At 44.0% G+C, this 27413-nt stretch overlaps 1 protein-coding gene across 1 annotated transcript in view; it reads right to left on the reverse strand.

Annotated features, from left to right (window-relative positions):
* CRACR2A (calcium release activated channel regulator 2A) overlaps window positions 1-27413 on the reverse strand; it is a 416510-nt gene that overhangs the window by 285991 nt on the left and 103106 nt on the right. The window lies entirely within an intron of this gene.

Raw genomic sequence — 27413 nt, forward strand, 5'->3', positions numbered from 1 at the left:
CCAGCTCATGTGCAAGCCGCAGGGGCACGGAGAGGGATTTTTCGGATCCCTCTCCAGTTGCTTGTTATGAAAATAAGCTTCTATAGGCAATTTAATTTATAGATGGCATTGCTTATTGGGCTCAAGCTCCAGAAAGGTACACTTGCTTGAGCTTGATGCATAGACAACTACTGGTCTTCCCCTTAACCACTTGTCCCTTCAATGCTTCTGCCAGGTTGAGCTCCCCTACAAGCCACTCTTCTTCCTCACTCGATCAATCCCTCCACTGGCTCCATATCCACTTCAGGATTCAATTTAAACCCCTCACCTACCATAGTTCTTACTCTCTCCTTTCCTGCCTACATTTTCAAACTCATCTCCACACTTCTGCCCTCCTTGGTCAGCTGAGGTTCACCACCCCACGGATTATCTCTCACTCCCGCCTCCAAGACTTCTCCTGCGCTGCCCATGTCTCCACTCCAGTATCCAAACCTTCAAACTCTTCCTATAACCTTGTTTATTTACTCAAGCCAATTAGGCCATCATGTAATTCCAACCCAACTAGTGCAAAGTAAAGTAACAGTCACAAAGATTATGCTGCACCAGTGTTGTATAAGATACTTCAGTTAATGCACATTACTCTGCTGAGCAGTCACAGGTGCTAACCATTGTAAGACATTCATAGTGTAGTCTGCACAGAGACTTTCTGTGAGATGTAAAAAAAAGGTTGAAATGCAGTAAATCCTCTGAAAACGGCTATTTTCACAGGATTACTGCATAGTTTATGGATTTCTATAAGTATGACTTTGGTCACATGGCACAACAGTGCCCATGGATTTCAAGGGTGCTGAGATATGGCAGTTTATTTTTTATGTTTTTATTGATTTTTTTTTCTTCTTAATTTGGAGGTGGTGAAGTTGGGCCCCTGGGACACAGTTCTGACTATATGATGTGTTATCTAGGTCACTCTGGGGCCATGTCTTGTGCAGTAGTCACTAGACAGATCTCTGTATTGCGCAGAGTCACTAGAAAGCACTCTCTCTTGTACAGGGGTCACTAGATGTCTCTCTGTATTGTGCAGAGTCACTAGACAACGCTCTCTCTTGTACAGGGGTCACTAGATGTCTTTCTATGTTATGCAGAGTCACTAGAAAGCACTCTCTATTGTACAGGGGTCACTAGATGTCTCTCTGTGTTGTGCAGGGGACATTAGAAAGCTCTCTGTGTTGTGCAGGTGTCACTAGGTGACTCTGTATTGTATGACAGTTGAATATTTATCACATTATATATCATTACTGTGATACTTGTGAGTATTTTTGCAATTGGCCAATTCTATCAGGGACTATGTCCGGTTTCACAGTGCTGTGCCATTGCCAGCAACTAACGGGAAGAGGTTGAAGTGTGATTTATCACTGACTACAGTGAAAGCCATGCCACCTACATGATAGCTACACCCACATTGGCAGACCAGTGGTACATACATTGCCTGCTCACTGCCAATTTGACTCGCCTTAATGCCAATTTGGTCATCCCTACAACATAAGGCAACATTCAGAATATTTTCCAGAGATAATTTATGTTGGTGCCTGATAATGATAATAACTTGAGCAGAGTTTTCCCACCATTTAGCTGTACTATATGCCTTTGTGTAGAGTTATAGGCTGCCATGTCCCAGTTGAACAATATCTGACTACAGGGTCTATGTACTTAGCCTTGGAGAGAGATAAAGTGGACTGAGATAAAATATAAGCAAATTAGCTCCTAATTGCCACGCTGGTTGGTTAGTACTTTATCTCTGTCCACTTTATCTGTCTCCAAGGCTTAGTACATAGGGTATAGGATCCCGGCGGTTACAATGAGAGTGGTCAGAAGACCGTCAGTGGATGCCAATGGTCGGATCCCAACACCCAGTAGGTAAGCATACTAATCATCTCCTCCTGCTTCCCTAACCTTCAGTGGCAGTTTTTGGAGTGAGCTAGCAGGGCGGCCACATGGGTGCAGCCGTGTCACCCTGGCAGAGCCATCTGATTTGTGTGCACCCCAACCCCCGCTGCCCGTACCATGCTGGCTGCATGCCAGGGGCTCTACCTGGCGCAATGTGTATAAGGTGCTCTACCTGTGCAATGTGTATAAGGGGCTCTACCTGGTGAAATGTGTATAAGGGGCTTTACCTGGCACAATGTGTATAAGGGGCTCTATCTGGTGCAATGTTTATAAGGGGCTCTACCTGCAACAATTTGTATAAGGGGCTCTACCTGGTGTAATGTGTATAAGAGTCTCTACCTGGTGAAACGTGTTTAAGGGGCTCTATCTGGTGCAACATGTGTAAGGAGCTCTACCTGGCATAATGTGTATAAGGGGCACTGCTCTACTGTGGCGTAATGTGTGTAAGGGGCTCTACCTGGCGTAATGTGTATAAGGGGCACTGCTCTACTGTGGCGTAATGCGTGTAAGGGGCTCTACCTGGCGTAATGTGTATAAGGGGCTATGATCTACTGTGGCATAATGCATGTAAGGGGCTCTAACATGGCATAATGTGTATAAGGAGTACTACTGTGTGGTGTAATGTGACTGACGGGACACTACTGTGTGGTGTAATGTGAACTGGTACTACTCTGTGGCCATGCCCCTTCCCCATGAAGCCACGCCCCTATATTTTTGCCACGCGGTGGTTCCTGCAGCCTTTTAAATTTACCAGCTAAATTGCCGAAATCAAACCAGTTCCTGCAACTCACAGGATAATACATATGGGCCTATATCTTATCTTCCTACTAATTGCTTGGCAGAGAGCAATTCATTACACAGATCTTAGCATTTACACTGAAAGCCTTATTGTGCTTTAACTTTTTCTACTTTTACCCTCAACAATGTTATAAAAAAAGTGCAATGAAAACTTGTTCTGCAAGAAAACTGATCTGACGCCAAAAGGGAAGTGATTAAAACTGTGTATAATGTTTTATTAATGATCAAACATAACTTTAAAATGGATGAATGAACACTTTCTGCTAGACACAATTTGTGGCCATTTCCTATATATCGGCATTCTCCTTTTTCATCCTGGCAGTTTCTCCCTAATCATAAAACATTACTCAGAAAACAAACCATCTGGAGCATGTAGCGCTGTATTTATTGAGGCTGGAAAGGGAAGCATTTATTTCACCATTGTCATCAACATTTCTGTTGCCTTTTTGTTTAAAAATAAGTAATTAAAGTTGTTTGTGACCCAGCCCCACTTGAGCTGCCACCGTTATTATTATCATTTCATTTATAAAGCGCTGACATAGTACACAGTCCTGTACACTGAGGGGTATACTTGCCTACTGTCCCGGAATGGCCGGGAGGCTCCCGAAAATCGTGTGGCGCTCCCGGCCCCCTGAAAGAGTGGGCAAGTCTCCTGGCTGAGCATCCACCACCCACAACCTCCCCCCCCCTCCCCCCACATCACCTACCAAACACCCGGCGGCTCAGTTCAAAGCGGGCGGTCTGGGGGTCAGTCAGATGACGTGATTCGCGTCATCCCGGCCCTGCCCCCTACCTTGCAATATCAATATTATCAGCATTGCTAGACAGGGAGCAAGGCCATGATGAAGTGATCATGCGGCCACGCCCCCAACCCCGCCCCTAAACATCATCCTCCATCATCGCCACGCCCCTGCTGCGCCGACCTGGCTGCCAGATTGTCGGTAAGTATGCTGAGGGGATCAGGAAGTGACACAAATTCTATACAATGACATGGATCAGTAGACAAATGAGCTTACAATCTAAGAGGTTTGGATCACTTTGGAACTTTGATAGTAATATCAGTGACACCACTAGGGAGATGCAAGGGTGTTACCCTCTGAAGGGTGACATCAAAATGCTGACTCCTCAGTGACAGGAGCTGGGTGCCCCAGAGTGATGAAAAGTCATGCCCCCTTCCTGTAAGACCACGCCACTTTTTTGGGCGCGCGCGGGGGGGGGGTGTCTATCCGGCACACTGGGTGTCACTTACCTCAGTGATGCCCCTGATAATATGACCTTTCTGATCCCCCTCCTATTCACTACGGGAGAAACTGGCAGGTGGACTCTGATCCTCCTGTTAAGGTCAAGTTAATTTGCTTTAGGATAAGCAGTGTTGTTTCTTAATGTCAGAAAGTTTCTTTGTGACATAACAAATAGACTGTGGGAGGGGATTATCAAAGATTGTGTTTACCATCTATGTTGACGTATCCTTGAACGTGACATAGCTAAAACAGTATCCACGTCACACCCTCTTCATCCCCATCCCCTACACCAGTGGTTCCCAAACTCAGTCTTCCAGAAGTGCTAATAATTCACGTTTTCTAGGTCACCTGGCACTTGCACTGTGGAGCACCAACTGTTACATACTAAGGGGAACATTTACTAAGCAGTGATAAGAGCGGAGAAGTGAGCCAATGGAGAAATTTCCCCATCAACCAATCAGCAGCTCTGTTTCATATTATAGATGTTACTTCAGTGCTGATTGGTTGCCATGGGCAACTTCTCCACTGGCTTACTTCTCCGCTCTTATCACTGCTTAGTAAATGTACCCCTAAAAGTCCACAGGTGATCTGGAAAACATGAGCTGTTAATGATACTTGAGGAACGAAGTTGGGCCCTTAAAAGTTCTTAGACATTCTTCTCCTCCCTAAAGTGGATCAAGCCCTGGAAAGAGATAAAGTGTAAAGATGTAACGTACAACCAATCAGCTTTAACTAAAAAATTATAGTTAGAAGCGTCTTGGTTGGTACTATACCTCTCTTTATTTAATCTCTCTCCATGGCTTGATACATCTCCCCCTGTATCTCATGAAATGCCCTCAAGTGCCCAACCAGATTTGCCTGCAACCTCCCTCTTTACATATGCCATTAAGACTAATCTCTTCACAAAAGCCTCTGTTTTCGCACAGCGGGCGTTCAGATCCGTACTGCGCATGTGAATGCACTGCACTGCACCGGCGTGTCGTGCGGTTGCAATGGACAACGGCGCCCTGCGACATGATTGTGCGAAGGATCCATTCGCACGGGCGTTCATAAGGAGATTGATAGGAAGATGGCGTTTGTGGGTGGCAACTGACCGTTTTCAGGGAATGTCCGGAAAAACGCAGGCGGGCTCAAGCGTTTAAGGGAGGGTATCTGACGTCAGCTCTGGCCCCGATCATCAGGATTCTATCGCACAGGAAGAGTAAGTCCTGGGCTGCACAGAGACTGCACAAAATCAGTTTGTACAGCTCTGCTACACATGCGATCGCACACTTGCGCTGCGCAAATACACTCCCCCTGTATGCAGCGACTATCTGATCGCAGGACTGCAAAAATCACTGCCCAGCGATCAGGTCTAAATGACCCCCTTTTCCCTTCCTCTGACCTTAGAACTTCTGCTTTCCCTAGCTCTACCCCCATCTCCCTCTCTGTGTCTTCCCATCCCCTAGAATGTAAGCTCTTGTGATCAAGGTTCTCTCCCATTTATATTCTCTACAAAATTATAATATGAGAACTGTAAACATGCACTTACTGTATGAATATTTATTAACATTATTTTTACTCAATTATCGCATTGCGAGTTTGGCTGATATTATCACCTCTCATCCGCATCATCAGATACGGATGGTGATAAATCAGCCCCTTAGTGTTTACTGTACATCCAGACTTGTATTTACTCCTCTCCAGGAGAAGCCCAGAGAGGAGGTGCACTCTACCAGTCACAGGGTATTCAGGGCACTCTGTGTAATTAAATGCCTCCCCCCATCCCCACATGTCCTCAATACCTGGCATTACTCTCCCCATCCTGCCCATTTCACTAGGAAATGACGGGATGTGGGAGGGCCACCCACTTGTCTCCCAGAAGATGTTCTCGGGAGAGTAGGTAAGCATGATCTGTAACCATGTAAATTGTTGTGCTTTTCCCTTATGTACTGTAAGGTGCTACATAACCCTTGTGGTGCCGTATTAATAAAGATAAAAGAATAATGAAAATGAAAAGAACCTGATGTAGAAACATACATTTAAAAGAAAATTGTTGAAATAATGATATTAGTTTGTACTTTCTATATCTTGCATTAACACTTTTCTCCATACACAGATCTATGTCAATAGCTCTTGACACACAAAATGTCAACCTGCATAATCCTCGATGTTACACAATATAATATTCTATGAAACAAATTTAAAATCTGATTCATTCACCAGTTCTAAAAAACTTCCACCTTAGTAAAGGTACCCTAGAATGTAAATGTGTAACTCCTGTTTAAGAGATGAGACGTCTGGGCAGGGCTGTAAGTACGTGTGTGACAGTGGTGGCTGGCACACATCACATGCCCCCTGTGGGCGCAACTGCCCACATCCATGATGTTCAGTCACCACCAGTTCTACCTGGTGTAATGTGTGTAAGTGGCGCTACTGTGCGGCATAATTTGAATAATGAAGATTACTGTGCAGCGTATGTTCCTTCCCCATTAAGCCACGCCCCTATATTTTTGTCTCGCGCCTACGGCTTGCACTGGCCCTATTTGAAATAAGGAGGGGCGCCGATGCAGTTTCTTGCAAACCGCTAAAATGTCTAGTTACAGCTAGTGATGAGCGGGTTCGGTTCGTCGGGATCCGAACCCCCCCGAACTTCACCCTTTTTACACGGGTCCGAGGCAAACTCGGATCCTCCCACCTTGCTCGGTTAACCCGAGCGCGCCCGAACGTCATCATCCCGCGGTCGGATTCTCACGAGATTCGTATTCTATATAAGGAGCCACGCGTCGCCGCCATTTTTCACTCGTGCATTGGAGATGATCGTGAGAGGACGTGGCTGGCGTTCTCTCAGTTTCTATGTTCAGTGGGCTGCAAATATCTGTGCTCAGTGTGCTGCAAATATCTGTGCTGCAAGTGCAAATATCTACGTTCTCTGCCTGAAAAACGCTCCATATCTGACTGTGCTCAGTGTGCTGCAAATATCTGTGCTCAGTGTGCGAATTGCTTTATTGTGGGGACTGGGGACCAGCAGTATTATATAGTAGGAGGACAGTGCAGAGTTTTGCTGACCAGTGACCAGTGACCACCAGTATTATACGTTCTCTGCCTGAAAAATGCTCCATATCTGTGCTGCATTGTAGTATATAGTAGGAGGACAGTGCAGAAATTTGCTAACCACCAGTATAACTATATATATAGCAGTACGGTACAGTAGTCCACTGCTCTACCTACCTCTGTGTCGTCAAGTATACTATCCATCCATACCTGTGGTGCATTTCAGTTTTGCACAGTTTGCTGACCACCAGTATATACTATATAGCAGTACGGTACAGAAGGCCACTGCTCTACCTACCTCTGTGTCGTCAAGTATACTATCCATCCATACCTGTGGTGCATTTCAGTTTTGCACAGTTTGCTGACCACCAGTATATACTATATAGCAGTATGGTACAGAAGGCCACTGCTCTACCTACCTCTGTGTCGTCAAGTATACTATCCATACCTGTGGTGCATTTCAGTTTTGCACAGTTTGCTGTCCACCAGTATATAATATATAGCAGTACGGTACAGTAGGCCACTGCTCTACCTACCTCTGTGTCGTCAAGTATACTATCCATCCATACCTGTGGTGCATGTCAGTTTTGCACAGTTTGCTGTCCACCAGTATATAATATATAGCAGTACGGTACAGTAGGCCACTGCTCTACCTACCTCTGTGTCGTCAAGTTTACTATCCATCCATACCTGTGGTGCATTTCAGTTTTGCACAGTTTGCTGTCCACCAGTATATACTATATAGCAGTACGGTACAGTAGGCCACTGATCTACCTACCTCTGTGTCGTCAAGTATACTATCCATCCATACCTGTGGTGCATTTCAGTTTTGTACAGTTTGCTGTCCACCAGTATATAATATATAGCAGTAAGGTACAGTAGGCCACTGCTCTACCTACCTCTGTGTCGTCAAGTATAAGAATCCATCCATACATGTGGTGCATTTCAGTTTTGCACAGTTTGCTGACCACCAGTATATACTATATAGCAGTACGGTACAGTAGGCCACTGCTCTACCTACCTCTGTGTCGTCAAGTATACTATCCATCCATACCTGTGGTGCATTTCAGTTTTGCACAGTTTGCTGACCACCAGTATATACTATATAGCAGTACGGTACAGTAGGCCACTGCTCTACCTACCTCTGTGTCGTCAAGTATACTATCCATCCATACCTGTGGTGCATTTCAGTTTTGTACAGTTTGCTGTCCACCAGTATATAATATATAGCAGTACGGTACAGTAGGCCACTGCTCTACCTACCTCTGTGTCGTCAAGTATACAATCCATCCATACCTGTGGTGCATTTCAGTTTTGCACAGTTTGCTGACCACCAGTATATACTATATAGCAGTACGGTACAGTAGGCCACTGCTCTACCTACCTCTGTGTCATCAAGTATACTATCCATCCATACCTGTGGTGCATTTCAGTTTTGCACAGTTTGCTGTCCACCAGTATAAACTATATAGCAGTACGGTACAGTAGGCCACTGCTCTACCTGCCTCTGTGTCGTCAAGTATACTATCCATCCATACCTGTGGTGCATTTCAGTTTTGCACAGTTTGCTGTCCACCAGTATATAATATATAGCAGTACGGTACAGTAGGCCACTGCTCTACCTACCTCTGTGTCATCAAGTATACTATCCATCCATACCTGTGGTGCATTTCAGTTTTGCACAGTTTGCTGACCACAAGTATATACTATATAGCAGTACGGTACAGTAGGCCACTGCTCTACCTACCTCTGTGTCGTCAAGTATACTATCCATCCATACCTGTGGTGCATTTCAGTTTTGCACAGTTTGCTGACCACCAGTATATACTATATAGCAGTATGGTACAGTAGGCCACTGCTCTACCTACCTCTGTGTCGTCAAGTATACTATCCATCCATACCTGTGGTGCATTTCAGTTTTGCACAGTTTGCTGTCCACCAGTATATAATATATAGCAGTACGGTACAGTAGGCCACTGCTCTACCTACCTCTGTGTCGTCAAGTACACTATCCATCCATACCTGTGGTGCATTTCAGTTTTGCACAGTTTGCTGACCACCAGTATATACTATATAGCAGTACGGTACAGTAGGCCACTGCTCTACCTACCTCTGTGTCGTCAAGTATACTATCCATCCATACCTGTGGTGCATTTCAGTTTTGCACAGTTTGTTGTCCACCAGTATATAATATATAGCAGTACGGTACAGTAGGCCACTGCTCTACCTACCTCTGTGTCGTCAAGTATACTATCCATCCATACATGTGGTGCATTTCAGTTTTGCACAGTTTGCTGACCACCAGTATATACTATATAGCAGTACGGTACAGTAGGCCACTGCTCTACCTACCTCTGTGTCGTCAAGTATACTATCCATCCATACCTGTGGTGCATTTCAGTTTTGTACAGTTTGCTGTCCACCAGTATATACTATATAGCAGTACGGTACAGTAGGCCACTGCTCTACCTACCTCTGTGACGTCAAGTATACTATCCATCCATACCTGTGGTGCATTTCAGTTTTGCACAGTTTGCTGACCACCAGTATATAATATATAGCAGTACGGTACAGTAGGCCACTGCTCTACCTACCTCTGTGTCGTCAAGTATACTATCCATCCATACCTGTGGTGCATTTCAGTTGTGCGCAGTATATATAGTAGTAGGCCATTGCTATTGATATATTACTGGCATATAATTCCACACATTAAAAAATGGAGAACAAAAATGTGGAGGGTAAAATAGGGAAAGATCAAGATCTACTTCCACCTCGTGCTGAAGCTGCTGCCACTAGTTATGGCTGAGACGATGAAATGCCATCAACGTCGTCTGCCAAGGCCAATGCCCAATGTCATAGTAGAGAGCATGTAAAATCCCAAAAAATAAAGCTCAGTAAAATGACCCAAAAATCTAAATCAAAATCGTCTGAGGAGAAGCGTAAACTTGCCAATGTGCCATTTACGACACGGAGTGGCAAGGAACGGCTGAGGCCCTGGCCTATGTTCAAGGCTAGTGGTTCAGCTTCACCTGAGGATGGAAGCACTCATCCTCCTGCTAGAAAACTTAAAAGAGTTAAGATGGCAATAGCACAGCAAAGAACTGTGTGTTCTTCTAAATCACAAATCCCCAAGGAGAGTCCAATTGTGTCAGTTGCGATGCCTGACCTTCCCAACACTGGACGGGAAGAGGTTGCGCCTTACACCATTTGCACGCCCCCTGCAAGTGCTAGAAGTAGCACCCGCAGTCCAGTTCCTGATAGTCAAATTGAAGATGTCACTGTTGAAGTACACCAGGAGGAGGATATGGGTGTTGCTGGCGCTGGGGAGGAAATTGACAAGGAGGATTCTGATGGTGAGGTGGTTTGTTTAAGTCAGGCACCCGGGGAGACACCTGTTGTCCGTGGGACGAATATGGCCATTGACATGCCTGGTCAAAATACAAAAAAATCACCTCTTCGGTGTGGAATTATATCAACAGGAATGCAGACAACTGGTGTCAAGCCGTGTGTTGCCTTTGTCAAGCTGTAATAAGTAGGGGTAAGGACGTTAACCACCTAGGAACATCCTCCCTTATACGTCACCTGGACCGCATTCATCAGAAGTCATTGACAAGTTCAAAAACTTTGGATGACAGCTGAAGCAGTCCACTGACCACTAAATCCCTTCCTCTTGTAACCAAGCTCCTGCAAACCACACCACCAACTCCCTCAGTGTCAATTTCCTCCTTACACAGGAAAGCCAATAGTCCTGCAGGCCATGTCACTGTCAAGTCTGACGAGTCCTCTCCTGCCTGGGATTCCTCCGATGCATCCTTGAGTGTAACGCCTACTGCTGCTGGCGCTGCTGTTGTTGCTGCTGGGAGTCGATCGTCATCCCAGAGGGGAAGTCGGAAGACCACTTGTACTACTTCCAGTAAGCAATTGACTGTCCAACAGTCCTTTGCGAGGAAGATGAAATATCACAGCAGTCATCCTGCTGCAAAGCGGATAACTCAGGCCTTGGCAGCCTGGATGGTGAGAAACGTGTTTCCGGTATCCACCGTTAATTCACAGGGAACTAGAGACTTGATTGAGGTACTGTGTCCCCCTACCAAATACCATCTAGGTTCCATTTCTCTAGGCAGGCGATACTGAAAATGTACACAGACGTCAGAAAAAGAGTCACCAGTGTCCTAAAAAATGCAGTTGTACCCAATGTCCACTTAACCACGGACATGTGGACAAGTGGAGCAGGGCAGACTCAGGACTATATGACTGTGACAGCCCACTGGGTAGATGTATTGCCTCCCGCAGCAAGAACAGCAGCGGCGGCACCAGTAGCAGCATCTCGCAAACGCCAACTCGTTCCTAGGCAGGCTACGCTTTGTATCACCGCTTTCCAGAAGAGGCATACACCGGACAACCTCTTACGGAAACTGAGGAACATCATCGCAGAATGGCTTACCCCAATTGGACTCTCCTGGGGATTTGTGACATCGGACAACGCCACCAATATTGTGCGTGCATTACATCTGGGCAAATTCCAGCACGTCCCATGTTTTGCACATACATTGAATTTGGTGGTGCAGAATTATGTAAAAAACGACAGGGGCGTGCAAGAGATGCTGTCGGTGGCCCGAAGAATTGCGGGCCACTTTCGGCATTCAGCTACCGCGTGCCGAAGACTGGAGCACCAGCAAACACTCCTGAACCTGCCCTGCCATCATCTGAAGCAAGAGGTGGTAACGAGGTGGAAATCAACCCTCTATATGCTTCAGAGGATGGAGGAGCAGCAAAAGGCCATTCAAGCCTATACATCTGCCTACGATATAGGCAAAGGAGGGGGAATGCACCTGAATCAAGCGCAGTGGAGAATGATTTCAACGTTGTGCAAGGTTCTGCAACCCTTTGAACTTGCCACACGTGAAGTCAGTTCAGACACTGGCAGCCTGAGTCAGGTCATTCCCCTCATCAGGCTTTTGCAGAAGAAGCTGGAGACATTGAAGGAGGAGCTAAAACAGAGCGATTCCGCTAGGCATGTGGGACTTGTGGATGGAGCCCTTAATTCGCTTAACCAGGATTCACGGGTGGTCAATCTGTTGAAATCAGAGCACTACATTTTGGCCACCGTGCTCGATCCTAGATTTAAAACCTATGTTGTATCTCTCTTTCCGGCAGACACAAGTCTGCAGAGGTTCAAAGACCTGCTGGTGAGAAAATTGTCAAGTCAAGCGTAACGTGACCCGTCAACAGCTCCTCCTTCACATTCTTCCGCAACTGGGGGTGTGAGGAAAAGGCTAAGAATTCCGAGCCCACCCGCTGGCGGTGATGCAGGGCAGTCTGGAGCGAGTGCTGACATCTGGTCCGGACTGAAGGACCTGCCAACGATCACTGACATGTCGTCTGCTGTCACTGCATATGATTCTGTCACCATTGAAAGAACGGTGGAGGATTATATGAGTGACCGCATCCAAGTAGGCACGTCAGACAGTCCGTACGTATACTGGCAGGAAAAAGAGGCAATTTGGAGGCCCTTGCACAAACTGGCTTTATTTTACCTAAGTTGCCCCCCCTCCAGTGTGTACTCCGAAAGAGTGTTTAGTGCAGCCGCTCACCTTGTCAGCAATTGGCGTACGAGGTTACTTCCAGAAAATGTGGAGAAGATGATGTTCATCAAAATGAATTATAATCAATTCCTCCGTGGAGACATTCACCAGCAATTGCCTCCAGAAAGTACACAGGGACCTGAGATGGTGGATTCCAGTGGGGACGAATTAATAATCTGTGAGGAGGGGGATGTACACAGTGAAAGGGGTGAGGAATCGGACGATGAGGAGGAGGTGGACATCTTGCCTCTGTAGAGCCAGTTTGTGCAAGGAGAGATTGATTGCTTCTTTTTTGGTGGGGGCCCAAACCAACCAGTCATTTCAGTCACAGTCGTGTGGCATACCCTGTCGCTGAAATGATGGGTTTGTTAAAGTGTGCATGTCCTGTTTATACAACATAAGGGTGGGTGGGAGGGCCCAAGGACAATTCCATCTTGCACCTCTTTTTTCTTTCATTTTTCTTTGCATCATGTGCTGTTTGGAGACTATTTTTTTAAGTGCCATCCTGCCTGACACTGCAATGCCACTCCTAGATGGGCCAGGTGTTTGTGTCGGCCACTTGGGTCGCTTAGCTTAGTCACACAGCTACCTCATTGCGCCTCTTTTTTTCTTTGCATCATGTGCTGTTTGGGGACTATTTTTTTGAAGTGCCATCCTGTCTGACACTGCAGTGCCACTCCTAGATGGGCCAGGTGTTTGTGTCGGCCACTTGGGTCGCTTAGCTTAGCCATCCAGCGACCTTGGTGCACCTCTTTTTTTCTTTGCATCATGTGCTGTTTGGTGACTATTTTTTAAATCTGCCATCCTGTCTGACACGGCAGTGCCACTCCTAGATGGGCCAGGTGTTTGTGTCGGCCTCTTCGGACACTTAGCTTAGTCACACAGCTACCTCATTGCGCCTCTTTTTTTCTTTGCATCATGTGCTGTTTGGGGACTATTTTTTTGAAATGCCATCCTGTCTGACACTGCAGTGCCACTCCTAGATGGGCCAGGTGTTTGTGTCGGCCACTTGGGTCGCTTAGCTTAGTCATCCAACCACCTCGGTGCAAATTTTAGGACTAAAAATAATATTGTGAGGTGTGAGGTGTTCAGAATAGACTGAAAATGAGTGGAAATTATGGTTATTGAGGTTAATAATACTATGGGATCAAAATGACCCCCAAATTCTATGATTTAAGCTGTTTTTGAGGTTTTTTTGTAAAAAAACACCCGAATCCGACTAAAAATTTTCAGGGAGGTTTTGCCAAAACGCGTCCGAATCCAAAACACGGCCTCGGAACCGAATCCAAAACCAAAACACAGAACCCAAAAAATTTCCGGTGCACATCACTAGTTACAGCACTGCTTCTTGAAAATACTTTAAAAACCTCTCACCACTTTATTGTTTGTCTAGCTGAATACCCGTGCTTCGCTACGGAATTTCAAGTATTTCCATGCGTATAACTTTAATTTTGAAGGACTTCCTGGTAAAGTAATTAGACTTACAACAGGACATGCTCCGCCCACCGCTGCCAATCTTTGTCAGGCCGCACCTCCAGGTGGGCCTTTTCCGGTTTGATGCTGTGAAAAAGCTGGCGCTGAGGAGAATAATCTGCCTCTTTCTCTGCCTTGTCCCGCCTCTGTCTCACATCCCATGCTGATGGGGGCTGAACTTGGACTTAAACGGCATCGGGAGTGTCACTATTTCTCCATGACACCAAAAAGTATGGATTTTTACATGTCACCCCTTCCCACCCCCATCTCTAGGGGTGCTAGGGGTGTCTTACCCCCACAGTATTTTTTCCAGATTGTAAGTCATACTGTATGTGTACCAAGTTTGGTGTAAATTGCTCCAGGCATTCCCGAGTTATGCTGGAACATACATACACGCATACATCCATTTTTAAATATATATAGATTAGCATAGGCATTATAGTAGAGATGCGCTCCGGACACTTTTTGTGTTTTGGTTTTGGATCTCCGTTCGTGTTTTGGATCTGGATTTTTTTTTTTTTTTAGCTAAAATCACAGAATTTGTTTTTTGTTTAGTTTTTTTTATCCTACAGTATTATTAACCTCAATAACATTAATTTCAAGTCTATTCTGAACACCTCACAATATTGTTTTTAGGCCAAAATGTTGCACCAAGGTCGTTGGATGACTAAGCTAAGCGACACGAGTGGGCGGCACAAACACCTGGCCCATCTAGGAGTGGCACTGCAGTGGCAGACAGGGTGGCAGTTTTAAAAACTAGGCCCCAAAAAGCACATAATGCAACAACAAAAAAAAGAGGTGCAAGATGGAATTGTCCTTGGGATCTCTCACCCACCCTTACGTTGTTTAAACAGGACATGCACAGTTTAATAAACCCATCATTTCAGTAAAGGTGGTCTCCCTGGAAATAGCTTGCCAAGTTCTCGGAATCATAGCTAGCTACAAACATACCACCACCATATTTGATGACTTTTCACATTATGAGAAGAGGCAAGAGGAAGAGGACAGTGTCAAGAAGGTGATTAAAAATTAGAGAGGCACACGCAATCAGGAACAACACACAGGCTATCACCTCCACTCCTATATTGGTGTGGAACAGAAAGGACTTCAACCAAGCAAATATATAATTACCACATTACTGGACAAACTGAAAAACTAGGGGCCAAAGCCTCCGAATTTGTACCCCCTTCCCCATTTTCAGGGATTACGATAATCTCGGATTTTATGCTGGAATGCAAATAAACCGGTGTATACTACAGGATCAAGATGGGATATTTTCCCCTCCACGGAGTCTGGAGACTTATTTTGTGAAAATCTCGTGGGTTTCTTTTTTTCTATTTTTTTATTGCATTTTTATTTACATATTTTGTGGCAGACATTTTATTTTCATTTTTCACAGCTCCCAGTTACACGCATGTAAGCATACCTTTGTGTCCCAGTTACACGCATGTGAGCATACCTGTGCATCTTATTTATTTTATTTATATTTTATTTTTAAATAAAGCAGCTCTTTAGATGTTTTAGCACCCACAGCAGCCCCAGATCGGGCAAGTTGAGTTTGGGCGGGTTCGGTACAGTACTAAGCAGGACTGTGCAGTGAATTTTTCATTATTGAGCCCCTGCCCTAGTGGAGCTTACCACTCTAGTTCAAACTCATTTCATATTACAAGTAAGACTGTGGGAGGAAGCAATGCTAACCTCTGTGCCAACAGCGTGCCTCAGCCTGGCAAGCCAGACATCTTCCTGGCTGTAAGCCGCCATGAGACTCCATACTAGGCCCTTATTGGCCCTTATTTACTGTTTGTGCCTCACAGGAGCTCCTGACCCATCTAGTGCTGCAGTGCAATGGAAAGCGAATGCAATGCAAGATCACTGAAACTCTGTTCATCTAACACCGCAAGGTCTTGCGATAACCCTACGCAGCCCTTATATTGTACAATTATTAGGAGAAAATATTTACAAAATAAAGGAAAAGAACCCTGTACAACAAATGCGCATCTTGTAAATAATCCCAAAATGTGGAACATTAATAATAATAAAAAACAAAAATTAAGGTTGACTAATTGGAGCCATTAATTTGAGTCCCTAACATGAAATAATTGAAAAGAACCACTCTCTAATGCTGGGTATACAGTGCACACTAGAAGATATAGCTACTAGAGATGAGCGGGTTCAGACAGGTCACCCCTGGAATTATACAGTAGCGCCTCTGGACTTATACAGCAGATAGGCAACACCCCTGGAGAATTACACAGCACAGCAGACAGGCATCAGCACCACTGGACTTAAATGGCATTGGGGCACCCCTGGACTGATAGGGCAAAGGGGCAGCACCCCTGTAATGATGTGGCAGACAAAGAAAAGACATGTAAGATGGAATTGTCCTTGAGCCCTCCCATCCACCCTTATGTTGTAAAAACAGGACATGCACACTTTAACAAACCAATCATTTCAGCATCAAGGTCTGCCACACGACTGTGGCTGAAATGAGTGGTTTGTTTGGGCCCCCACCAAAAAAGAAGCAATTAATCTCTCCTAGCACAAACTGGCTCTGCAGATGCAAGATGTCATCCTCATCCTCCAATTCCTCACCCCCTTCAGTGTTTACATCTTCATCCTCACAGAGAAATTACACCGAAGAGGTGGATTTTTTGGTATTTTGCTCAGGCATGACAATGGACTTTTTCATCCCATGGCCAACAACTGTCTCCACTGGTGCCTTAGTCAAACCAAACCACATCACCATCATGAGAATCCTCATTGTCAACTTCCTCCTCAGCGCCAGTTACACCAATATCCTCCTCATCCTGGTGTACTTCTACAGTGACATCCTTAATCTCAATATCAGCAACTGGACTGGCGGTGCTCCTCCCAGCACTTACAGGGGGCGTGCAAATGGTGGTAGGAGCCTCCTCTTCCCATACAGTCTTGGGAAGGCTAGGCTTAACCATCACAACTGCGGACTCACTTGGACTCTCCTTGGGGATTTGTGATATCTCTGAATGCACAGTTGTTGTTTCCTGTACTTTAACAAGCTTTATTTCTTTTATTTATTTTTTTGAGAGGGAGGAGAGCTTTCATCTTTATGAGAAGCTGAACCACCAGTCATGAACATAAACCAAGGCCTTAGCCTCTCCTTGCCACTTCGTGTCGTGAATGGCATATTGCCAATTTTACGTTTCTTATTAGATCATTTATTTTATTTTATTTTTTTGGTTATAAATTTTTGCTTCTTGGATTTTACATTCCTTCTATGATGTTGCGCATCGACCTTAGCAGACGACGTTGATGGAATTGCATAATCAATGTCATGACTGGTGGCAGCAGCAGCTTCAGCACTAGTATTAGGAACTGTAAGTGGTTTCTGATCTTTTACTATTTTTTCCTACAAATTTTTGTTCTCCATTTCACAGGACAGCACTCCTTTATTTTAAAGCACACAGAACAGTGCCCGTTTATTTTTACAGCACCTTTGTATTTTTACAGCATACAGGACAGGGCCAGTGTACCTTTATTTTTACAGCACCCCTGTATTTCTACAGCATACAGGACAGAGCCAGTGTATCTTTATTTACACAATACCCCTGTATTTTTTACAGCATACAGGACAGATCCAACACCCCTGTATTTTAACAACACCCCTGTAATTTTACAGCATACAAGACAGGGCCAGCGTACCTTTATTTATACAACACCCCTGTATTTTTTACAGCATACAGGACAGGACAGCACCCCTGTATTTTCACAGCACCCCTGTAATTTTACAGCATACAAGACAGGGCCAGCGTACCTTTATTTACACCACACCCCTGTATTTTTACAGCATACAGGACAGGGCCAGCACCCTTTTATTTTCACAGCACCCTGTAATTTTACAGCATACAAGACAGGGCCAGTGTACCTTTATTTATACAACACCCTTGTATTTTTACAGCATGCAGGACAAGGCCAGCACCCCTATATTTTCACAGCACCCCTGTAATTTTGCAGCATACAAGACAGGGCCAGTGTACCTTTATTTATACAACACCCATGTATTTTTACAGCATGCAGGACAGGGTCAGCACCCCTGCAATTTTACTACATACAAGACAGGGCCAGTGTACCTTTATTTATACAACATCCTGTATTGTTACAGCATACAGGACATGGCCAGCACCCCTGTATTTTAACAACACCCCTGTAATTTTACAGCATACAAGACAGGGCCAGCGTACCTTTATTTATACAACATCCCTGTATTTTTACAGCATACAGGAGAGGGCCAGCACCCCTGCATTTTCACAGCACCCCTGTCATTTTACAGCATACAAGACAGGGCCAGTGCACCTTTATTAATACAACACCCCTGTATTTTTACAGCATACAGGACAGGGCCAGCACCCCTGTATTTTCACAGCACCCCTGTAATTTTACAGCATACAAGACATGGCCAGTGTACCTTTATTTATACAACACCCCTGTATTTTTACAGCATACAGGACAGGGCCAGCACCCCTGTATTTTCACAGCACCCCTTTAATTTTGCAGCATACAAGACAGGGCCAGTGTACCTTTATTTAAACAACACCCCTGTAATTTTTACAGCATGCAGGACAGGGCCAGCACCCCTGTATTTTCACAGCACACCTGTAATTTTACAGCATACAAGACAGGGCCAGTGTACCTTTATTTATACAACACCCCTGTATTTTAACAACATACAGGACAGGGCCAGCACCCTTGTATTTTAACAACACCCAGGGCCGGTGCAAGGTTTCTTGGCACCCTAGGCAAAATTTCTGCCTACTGCCCCCCAAAACCATCAATTACTCACTTTCCCAGTCACTAAAGTGAAAGTACATAGGTGGCGTCTATGTTTCCCAGCCGTCTGACTGCATTGAGTATAAGGATGTATCTCTCAAAGACATCCTTAATTATTTGATGGGTACACCTAGTGGCACACCCTTCCCAGATCCTGGCACCCTACCCAGCTGTCTATCTCTTTCTATTTCATTCATCTCTCATACATACATACATACATACATACATACATACATACATACATACACTGCCTCTCTCATATACAGTATACATTCATACTCTGTCTCCCTCATTCCTTCACATCTCTCTACTTTTTCTCTGTCATTGTCATTCTTGCTCTCTTTTACACATATACTATCTCCCTTTATTTCTGCCACACACATCTCTCTTTCATTCTGTCTCTCATACATACATACATACATACATACATTCTATATGTGTGTGTATGTATATATATATATATATATATATACACACACACACACACACACACACACACACACACATATCCATACATACACTGTCACTCACATACATGCAAACATACATACATACATACATTTACTGACTCTCATACATACATACATACATACATACACTGCCTCTCTCATATTTACATACATACACTGCCTCTCTCATACATACATACATACATACATACATACATACATAGCCTCTCTCATACATACATCCATACACTGCCTCCATGCATGCATACATACACACATCCATCCATCCATACACTGCCTCTCTCATACATACACACATCCATCCATCCATCCATACACTGCCTCTCTCATACATACATACATACATACATACATACATACATACATACATAGCCTCTCTCATACATACATACATACATACATACATACATAGCCTCTCTCAAACATACATACATACATAGCCTCTCTCATACATACATCCATACACTGCCTCCATGCATACACACATATATCCATCCATACACTGCCTCTCTCATACATACATACATACATACATACATAGCCTCTCTCATACATACATACATACATACATACATATCCTCTCTCAAACATACAGCCATACACTGCCTCCATGCATACACATATATCCATCCATACACTGCCTCTCTCATACATACATACATACATACATACATACACACATAGCCTCTCATACATACATACATACATACATGCATGCATACATAGCCTCTCTCAAACATACATCCATACACTGCCTCCATGCTGTCAAAGTCAAAAATATTACATAGAGAGAACATACAAACTACACACATTTAAGTCGCTATACTTGCAAATATGCGCAGCGAGCACAGCAATATATGGTAACACACGCATTTGCTCAGACATGGCACGGAGATGGATTCGGCGCTTGTTTCATACAGTACATGGTTATGATAATGTCGGGCACCAGACATCATGGAGATTTAGAATTGGCTGACGAATTGATGTCATGAATGTGTATTATTTGAACAGAACCAGATGCGCCCGTCATGTTTGGTATTGAAGCAAGCAGATTGATGTGTGGGTTAGTTTGAGGATTGTTGTGAAGTTGTGGGACATTGCAGCGGATAGATATGATTATATGTATAAAAGCTAAGATCATTTTGTTAGAACAATGAATGATCAAGCCAACCCTTTACTAAGATTTCAGGGCTGAACCTGATTAGCATATACAAAGCAAAAGAGACCCCTCCCCCAGGAACTAGGAAAACAGGCATGGCTAGAAAAGAAGTCAGTTTCAGTTTGCTTGGGGCCTCTGAGGACAGATATACTGTAGCTACTCACACAGCTACCTGGCACCCAGCAGCATGGCGGCTACATCCCCAGGACTGACCTCCAAACTAAAGGCTAAGTATTGAATTCACATGGCTAGATAAGGAAATATAGACAGATTGCTTTAAGGTCAATGGTGCTGGTTTAAATAGGATATTGTAACTTGTTTGTGTGATAGATCTGGGAATATTTGCTGGTAGCAATGGCAGGCTGATATGTGTGGTTACATTGTGATCTGGTCTTGTGATGAATATGCTCTGGTTATTGAGATACTGAAGTTGTATGGAATGTGAAATTGAATAAGATGGTTCTAGGAAGTTGGATTGTAATTGTGAAAGGTGATTTAGATGGTTTGGAATTGTAAAATCAGAACATATGCATTGTTTTGAGGCTTGGACATTTTGGAATAAAATGGAGTCTTGTGTCTTCTGCTATGTGATTGTGGTGTAGCAGAGAGTGCCATGTGTTTGGACCTGCAAATCTAAAATGGCTGCTGCTGGGTATTTTCCCCTCCCCCTTTCAACCATGTGGTGCAGTCTTTGGAATCATGGGAGTTTTCCCAAAATGGAGTCTAGCTTCTGTCCCATGCGGTATTGTAGGGTTGTGTATATAGGGACAGCCAGTATGGGTAAGGTCAAGTATTTTCTCCACAAAGATTCTCAGCATTGACTAACTGCGCAGCGATTGTCTCTCACATGTGTAGTTTTATCCGCAATCATATTGATCTTACTGTTATTGTGAGCCATTTCTCTCTCTCTCTCTCTCTCTCTTTTCTCCTCTTTCTCTCTTATTTTCCCTTAAAACGTAATTGTATTGTATTGTATTTCCCGTGTAGTTATCTGGTTAGTTAGTCTATGTTATATTGTAGTGTATGACTTGTATTGTATTAATTCTTTTGCAAGTATAACATTCATAATATATATATATAAGGCGTTGGACCCTAAGCACGGTATCTGTGTATTTCTTATAGTGTTAAGTATTCTCAGAGCGTCGGTGACGCTCGAACAGCTTTTAAGTTAATAAGGTTATACTGTGCTGCATTTACACTCTATCACTACACTAAGGTCTTACTGCATAATACACTGTTTATGGTTTAGATATAAAGGTTTAACATTGTGAGCGTCAGCGCCGCTGGTGATCTCCTCGTGGTCCCGAGCGTCCGCTACGCTATAGCGAATCATTACGTCAGTCGGCAGCCAATAGCGTGCCTGCCTGTGATCTCTTGGCCGTGAGCGAACGTGACGCTTGAGCGTCTCGACTACGGCTAAGCGATTGTTACGCAACATGCGTACCCTTACGGTACTCCATACGTAAATAGCGTACAGTGTTCTTAGACCTCATAAAGGGTATTATATAAGATAAATATTTAGCTTTATCAATTGGCTGCTCGTCCAGTCCTTCACATATCTCTGCTAGATAATTTCAGCAGACATTATCCATCAGCAAAGGGCGGGAGATCATATTCTTCACAGTGCTGACGGGATAAGCGTCTGCTTCGCTTAGTAAAGGGTGCTGAAGGAATCCGGGAACCGGAGGTAAGAACAACACACTAGTGTCTTTTAAAACTGTTTATTTCTGTTTTGTATACACACGCATATATCTGCATTCCTTTTTCGTGTATATTCATATCACTCTCCTGTTTGCCATTGTATAATTGATAAACGTGCTAAGAGAGATTTGTCGCTATTTAAATAGTTAAAGTGTAAAAGTTATACACTAAGGGGTAATTTGTAAAATACACACACAGCTTTACCTGAGATACAAGAAAGACCTGTGTGGGGCTTGGTAGATGATTACAGTTAAAAGAATCATCTACATTAATAAACGTGCTAATTGTATTTTGTGGCCAGCGTACACGTGTCTCTAACAAAAGGCTGAGACTCGCGAACACAACCCAAAGGCCGACGCACGCAGTGTATATTACGCAAACGGAGCGTCTGGGTACGCCCACCGAAACTCAAATCGCACAATAGCATTGTTTTAGTGGGGGCGGTATAGCATAGCCACGTGATAATAGCACAAATTGATTTCAGTTTTTCCAAAACTTAGTTTAAATACCTTACTTTACTGTAATGTCTCTGGGGACAGCTATCAGACTACGGGAAATGATTTTTCTGATCAGAAAACTATAAGAATGATAGTGGGTTGAAAACGGTATGAGTGTATTGAATCCCGCTTTGTGAACTGAGTGATCTGGGTGATCTTTGGTGGAACGTGATGAGCACGGTCTGAGTGAAAACGTGCAACAGAGTGTGATAAAGTTTTCGTTGTATTACGCTCTGGCTGTTTTGGAGCACAGTAGGGAGACTCCAATGATCCTACCATTTATGGGCAACAAGTGTTTATAAGTGGTACGATTGGACCGCACGGTTGTAGGTGTGACCAATAACGCAACGTGATACGAGGTAAATTGCCCTCATACGTGTTGTGGGAAGCACATGCAAGCGTGATTTGTGTAAAGAAAAAGGAAGGGAATTTTCACTGGTCACAGGAAAATCTCTAGAGATAGGGCCTGCAACGGTTACACGTGTCTGCTAGAAGGCGGACCGGAGATACCCGGAGCAGAAGAAGCTGGTGGAAGAGCTTGGAAAACTCCCACCGTAGACTGTGTTTGGTGCATTTTAGGAAGTTTTTCTGTGTAAGGTCCACAATGGAAGCCAAGTGCACAACACAGGGACGTTCAGCAGTCAGGGTTCAGACTGCAGAGGCTTGCAGACCCCGAGGGTCTGCTCGGTTAGTAATGTGGAGGAGGTATGGTCCCCACACTGAGACCTTTTGTGATGAATGGACACGAATGACTGCGGGGGATAAGGCACCATTTCCCGGGATAGGTAGTTTTGACTTAGAGGTATTGCATAATTTAAGGCAAAGGATCTGTCTCATAAAATCCTGGAAACAACGAGTTAAACATGATGATTGTTTGCAGATATGGCTACAGGAAAGTGACATGCAAAGAAATGTAACTTACATACCTAACTTTCATCTTGAGAGGAGAGACATGGCAATGGAGAGGATTATGGTTGCGGAGAAAGGCACAATGGGGTGCGATAAAAGTGCACTTAGTAACTATATTAAGAATGAATGTAACAAACGTAATAAGGTTTATAAAAATGAAAGTGTTAAATGGACAACTATTAACCCATGCAAGTCGCACCCCTTGTTAAACTTTCCTCAGGAACACCAACAAGAAAGTGAGCCCAGCACAATGTCGGAGCCTTTTCCAGCAGCCATCACACAAGACATCCAGGTGGACGCGACCAAATCGGTAAAGACTGTAATCAAACCCCCTAACGGAGGGTCAGGTGAGGTCGTGTCCACAGGTACGTATGGTATTATACATCACGCACAAACAAATGTACCTCATATCGTGGAATCAATTCAGAATGACGTTACTGGACTTAATCCTGTCAGGGTAATTGCAGTACCAAATGGGAAAACTGACTCTTCAGGAGTCACTCCTGTCAGGAACATCGCCATGTACTGCCCCTTTTCCCGAACAGAATTAAGAACAATTCTGTCTGAATTTCCTGATCCCAGGAAAGACTTAGTTGCTTGTCAAAAATACATTAGAGTGCTAGGAAACACTGCAGAGCCAAATAACAAAGATTGGAGGACAGTTTTGAGGGCATGTTTACCCCCCCGATGTTGATTCATTGAAATTTATCGCTGATTGTAAGCTAGATGAGGAAGTACCACTAACAGACAAGTATAACCAAGATAATGTAAAAAGAATCAATCTACAGTTGAAAGAATATTTTCCTGCAGTAGTAAAGTGGAATAAAATCTTTATAATAAAACAAAAAGAAGGTGAATCCGCATCAGAGTATTTTCACCGGGCTCTGCAGGATATGGCTAGGTACACTGGTATAGATGACATTGAAACTAACGTACACCACAGAGAGGTAGCTGTGTCTGTATTAATGGACAGCTTAAAAGACACACTAAAAATTAGGGTACAAACCTCTATACCTCATTGGAGAGGTATCTCGGTGGCTGCATTAAGAGAGTCCGCTATCGAGCATGACCAAAATATCCAAAGAACCAGGGAAGCACAGGGAGAGCGGTTGATGGTACTGAGCATCCAAGCACTAGAGGAGGCATCAAGTCGACCGGAACCCCAGGCCCCTAGCACATGGAGAAAGCCAAGGATTTGTTATCATTGTAGAAGAGAAGGGCATTATGCCAGCAACTGTAATAACCCACATAAAGTCAGACCCCCTAGACCAAGAAATGAGCAAAATTATAACACACACAATTATAATCAGGGATCTTTTAGGAAGAATTTTGGGCCACACCCATGATATGTAGTCAGGAAAGGTGATCATTAGGACTGATGGTAAGCCTGAGGTAACGGTTAATAAATTGGGAGGTCATTCACTGAAGACACAGGAATGACAAGGTGAAACGTTGTAAATGTATTTGTGAAAAATGTTTTTTTTTTTCTCTCTCTCCCCATCTCTGACGATTATTGATAGGACTCAAACATTGCATATCTACTTGGTCTTTGCAGAAGTCTACCAAACCCCAGCATGACCTATCCGCATCAATGTATTCTGGCCAGATACAGAGGGTGGAGTATGGAGGTGCTGGTGGGAGGGACTGCGCAAGGAAACCATTGGACATGTAGATAATATGACAGCCTGATGATCTGACAATGTTTTAAAATGTTTGAAAAATGTTTTTTTTCCCTGTTGTTGTTCTCTGTTGATTTATGTGATATATACATATATGAATTGTTCTCTCTCTCTTTTGTTTTTTTTTGTTTTCTCTCTTCTTTCTCATGTTTTCATGTTTTAAAGATGGTATGTCACACATCAGTTAGACAAATGGTAATGCAAGATTTTTGCTCCTTACAGAGAGATCGCTGGTTTGGAAGGAATATTGCATCACCGGAATGTTCGGTTGGAAGACTGAGAGACAGCACCTTTGAGATGACGACAGAACAGGAAGAACGACAAAGACTAGAGAACTTAATTATCGTAACAAGTTTCTCTCCCCCTCAAACTGGTTTTCCTGTACCCCCATTACAAATTTCTCCTTTTCTCCTCCTGTAAGATGGACTCGCCTCAAGAGACTGTGATCCGTGTTTTCATGTTGACCCTGATGTTGACCAGAGCAGTCTGTTTCGGTGAGAGTACCAGTGAGGTCGAGAAAGGATCCAGAATGGGTTTCTGATGACTGAGACGGAGGTGTAAATTTCCAATAGCAACACAAGCACCGAACAAAGGCGAGTACCGGAAACAATCTAACAGCCATGTTATTTGTAAACATTTTTTTTTTGGATTGTTAGCTGAAGAAAACTGTATCTGTAGGCTCTGTGACAACGTAGTTGAGGATGGGTGCATTAAGAAATGCCAATCCAGTTTTAATATCCACATGGACCGGCATCCATTGAGTGACTATCACTCCTTAGTGGGTAAAGTGTTAAATCAAACAGATTGTTGGGTATGCTCTCAAGTACCTCAAGGTCATAGCAAATCAGGACTAGTACCATTTCCTTTAACGGTAGGGGAGGTACTTGAGCTAAAGGGTGGGAGACCGGTGGACAGGAGGTTTAATATCTCCAGTCCTCCTAGTTTGAAGCTCCACCAATATCATGTGGATAGATCCCTAATATGTTTTAACATTACCAATCCCCGAAAGCCGGGAAGTTGGGAAGTGTCATGGAGCAACCAAACCATGACCTTTTCATATAGAGCAGATAGAATGCCTACAGATACAGAACTTATACGCCACATAGCCAGTAGAGAAAAATCTTTCCGATATAGGTATACCCTAGGAAGTAGGATTACGAGAGTTGGAGAGGTATCACCAGGATACTGCGCACATATCGTACAAACTGATACGTGTACTAAACAAATGGGAGAATTAGGGGTAGGAGATTTCACATGGAGGATGTGTAATATGGTTATGTCTTACTCCGTCCCATATGTTCTCCCCGATGATGCATATTTCATATGCGGGAGGAAGGCGTATAAGTGGCTTGCCCCAAACTCTGAAGGATTGTGTTATATTGAAAAAGTACTGCCTGAAGTAATGACTGTATCACATGACAAAATGAAAGACATACACCGTGGTGCCCAAGCTCCTTATACTCACACCCATTACGAGCACGTAGTTAAAAGGCAACTGACAGAAAGGACAGAGCATCCGGCCTCTGATCTGATCCATGAATCCACCGGGATTCAGGTTCTACGTGCGCTAGATTTCATCCGCACCGCTCGAGGAGTGATGAACTATAGATACATCTCTGCGCTTGCAAATTTGTTAGATAATATCACTGAAATGTATGATGACACGTTTAGGTATACTGGAAGAGAACTTCAAGCTTATAAAACAGAACTGGTACAGCATAGAATGGTTCTTAATTACCTCACAGTAGTGACAGGCGGATATTGTGTCACACTGGCAACACAGTACGGCGTGAAATGTTGCACATATATTACAAATAGCACCGAGGACCCGGTCGAGGTCATAGACCAAAAGATGGACGATATTCTCCAACTGAAGTGGGAATTTCGCAGGAGACACAATCTCACTCTTGCTGCTGTAGGTAATGAGCTGACTGGTTGGGTGTCATGGTTGAACCCGCGAAATTGGTTCTCTGGTTTAGGAGAATGGGCTCAAGGAGTCATAATCGATGTTGGGAAGTTTCTCCTATGTATCTTAGGTGTTATCATAACGATTGGCTTGATATTTAGATGCGGTCAGGCTTTAACGAAGTGTAAACGAAGTACCAGGGTGATGAGTTTAAGGAGTGAGGAAATTGTAATTCC

The sequence above is a fragment of the Pseudophryne corroboree genome, chromosome 6 (assembly GCF_028390025.1).
Source record: "Pseudophryne corroboree isolate aPseCor3 chromosome 6, aPseCor3.hap2, whole genome shotgun sequence".
Lineage (NCBI taxonomy): Eukaryota > Metazoa > Chordata > Amphibia > Anura > Myobatrachidae > Pseudophryne > Pseudophryne corroboree.